Genomic DNA, 3,082 nt, shown 5'->3' with positions numbered 1-3,082 from the left:
ACACACACACACACACACACACACACACACACACACACACACACACACACACACACACACACACACTTTTAAAATAGAAACTTTATACACAATATGATATGTGATTTTTTTTATAAATAATCCCTTGACTGTTATAACTATTATTGATTTAATCATTAATAAAATGTAATTTAGTATTCTCTGGAAATGCATTTGATCTAAAAAAATATGTTTCTTATTCACACATGACATATTTAAAACTGGCTAAATAAAAAACGATATCTAAAAAATACCGTAACTGCCATTAAAAATAGATGAAGCCATAACAGAGTTTCTTTTTGTCCAATAAAATGCAACTGTGAATGCATCATTGGAATGTAAAAAAATTGATATACATCTATGCTAAAAAACAGGACAACTCGTGACCATCATGACATCGAAAGATCCACGTATTCATATAACATGTTAAAAATAGCATGGTAATGTATCAATTGCAATGCAAATCATCACATTCAAATTTACTAGAATTATTCTCGTATATATTTCACAATATTTCTTTCAAAATAATATTAACAAATAATATTAACAAATTGCCTCGCGATTCCAATTTGATTTGAAATTTTAAAGCCAGGAATTCCGAAAATAACAATTAATGTCTTACGAATCATCTCTGTCTGTCGTTGCGTAAGTAATTAATAACTAATTAATTTTCTCACGTAAGTAGGTATATACTTATTAGCAGTTGAGAAAGTTATTTTATAAGTTACTTATAAATTATTTTTCAGATCACTTTACATATGTTTGTTACAAAAATTGAGTACAAAAACTAATACAAAATTAGAGAGCAAAATGTAATATAAAAATTAAATATAATATAAAAAATAAAATACACTTTATTATACTTATTAAAATGTACAAACTGTAAAATTACCGAATATTTGATACCGAATATTTGATACAAATTCTACAAAATTATAAAAAATTATAAAAAGCAAAGAAAAAATCACAATAATTGTTGACCGGTTATGAAACAGGTCGTTTGTACAATACAGTTTCAACACAGTTGCTTAGTAATTCAAAGTTTAATATTAATAAAATTTTCATAATAAACAATAACATTTTAATGTTTTCCAGTTGAAAAGAATAAAATTCTACATTATAATGATGCAAATTTTCAATATGAAGATACTGAGTATTAATTATATCCGACTATCCGACCGGATAGTAGAAAAAGTATCAGATAATACCGAATACCAGATATTTAATGCATCCCTAATAAAAAATAACTTATAAATAATTTATAAAGTAACTTCCACAACCTTGCATATCATCAGTCTACACATATTAGCCTCGCGGTTCAAATAAAAGAACGTTCAAGTAAAAAATTAGATTTGTCAAACCACCGTTGCTAACCATTCGCAACGGCACGAACTCATCTGAGATCTAGTAGATAATATTTAAAATTTATAAAGCATTTGTGCCAAGTGACATTATTCCGGGCGTTTATTCCAGTAGTTGAATTCACGACCGAGTGGTTCGCAAATGAGAACTGGCATAGCGAGAAATGGCAACTTATCGAATGTAAATGGCATATGTCTCTGCGTATATATGTCAAATGCATATATTTTGCTACTCAAAGTATTAATCTATTCAAAGTAATAATCAAGTAGTTCAAAAATATTTTCATCGTTTATGTTTAACATTTTTCTCCAGAAATATGTAACATCTTTTATCGATATCTTCAAATTTCCAGATTATTTCCAATTATATTTGCATTACTGTTATATTATTACGAATTATTATTCAAACTATTCAAAGAATTTTTAATATGCAAAAAAATGCATATATAATAATAAAATTAGCTAGTAATATAATATTTGAAAAATTATAATACATACATTATATTATGTGTGCAAGAAGAAAGAGAAAAAGTGACAATATCAATCTTGTAATAAATTAAGCTCACGCGCTACGCAAATGTGTGATAAAAGTAAATCAACGGAAAGTACAATGTGAAGATGGAAAAACGAAGGATAAAAGGAACTAGAAGCTAAAATAAAATAGTGACAAGATGGAGAACGTTTCTCCGTCTACATTTAATGGGCATTTACGCAGTAATTGTTTGAGAGAAATTATCTGGGAAAAACCTCGGTTAAGTTATCTGTGGACACACTCTTCTCAGGAGATTTACAAGCATACCGATGTATCGTAAACTTAATAATATTATTTAGCGATGGTAACTTTCAGTTTTGAGTAACATCGCCCGCAGCTACCGCATAACCTTCGGACACGTGTGAACACGCGTGTTATCGTGAAAAAAGTTATTGAACGATGTCATTATTATCAAGCGGGCATCACGGTCATCACGGGATACAACAAGTATCCTACATGGTAAAGCATACGCGCCCTAGTATTTGAAAAAAAAAAAAAGCGTCATTCTTGTTTTGCGAGAAACATGTGAAAGTATATACCTATATAGTGAATATAAAAAGTATTCAAACAAAGCAATTTTTATTTTAAAAAACTCATTATTTATAAACATGAAATTAATTAATATTTTATAACAACGAGTACGTTCTAATATAAACAAAAAAGTTTCGGAAAAATAATTGTGTTTGTAATTTTAAAAGTAAATTTTTTAATTGTACAAATAAGTAATTTTTGTATCGAAATAATATAATTTTTCACATTTTATTAAAATTATTATTATTAATTATTATTAAAATAATTACACGTCTTTTTTGGTAAAATAATTTTTAAGGATATATAATTTTTAGGGATTTTATTTTTTGTTAAGAAATTAATCTTCCATAATTATATTTTTTTATTTCTTCATCTATAATTTTTTGTCCAGCCAAAGTTTCTTTACTCTCTTTTAGATTTAAAAAAAAATGTAGAAAAAGTTAAAATTATTATTTAACATTTCTATTATATTATCAAATAATTTTGTAACTTAAATGTTAAAAACTTTATTTAATAAAAATTGAACAGAGTAAAATTTTATTTGAAGAGAGATTCACACACACACACACACACACACACACACACACACACACACACACACACACACACACACACACACACACATACACACGCGCGCGCG

The sequence above is a fragment of the Atta cephalotes genome (assembly GCF_000143395.1).
Source record: "Atta cephalotes unplaced genomic scaffold scaffold00030, whole genome shotgun sequence".
Classification (NCBI taxonomy): Eukaryota; Metazoa; Arthropoda; class Insecta; order Hymenoptera; family Formicidae; genus Atta; species Atta cephalotes.
The sequence above is the reverse complement of the archived record's forward strand: the minus strand, read 5'-3'. Positions refer to the sequence as shown.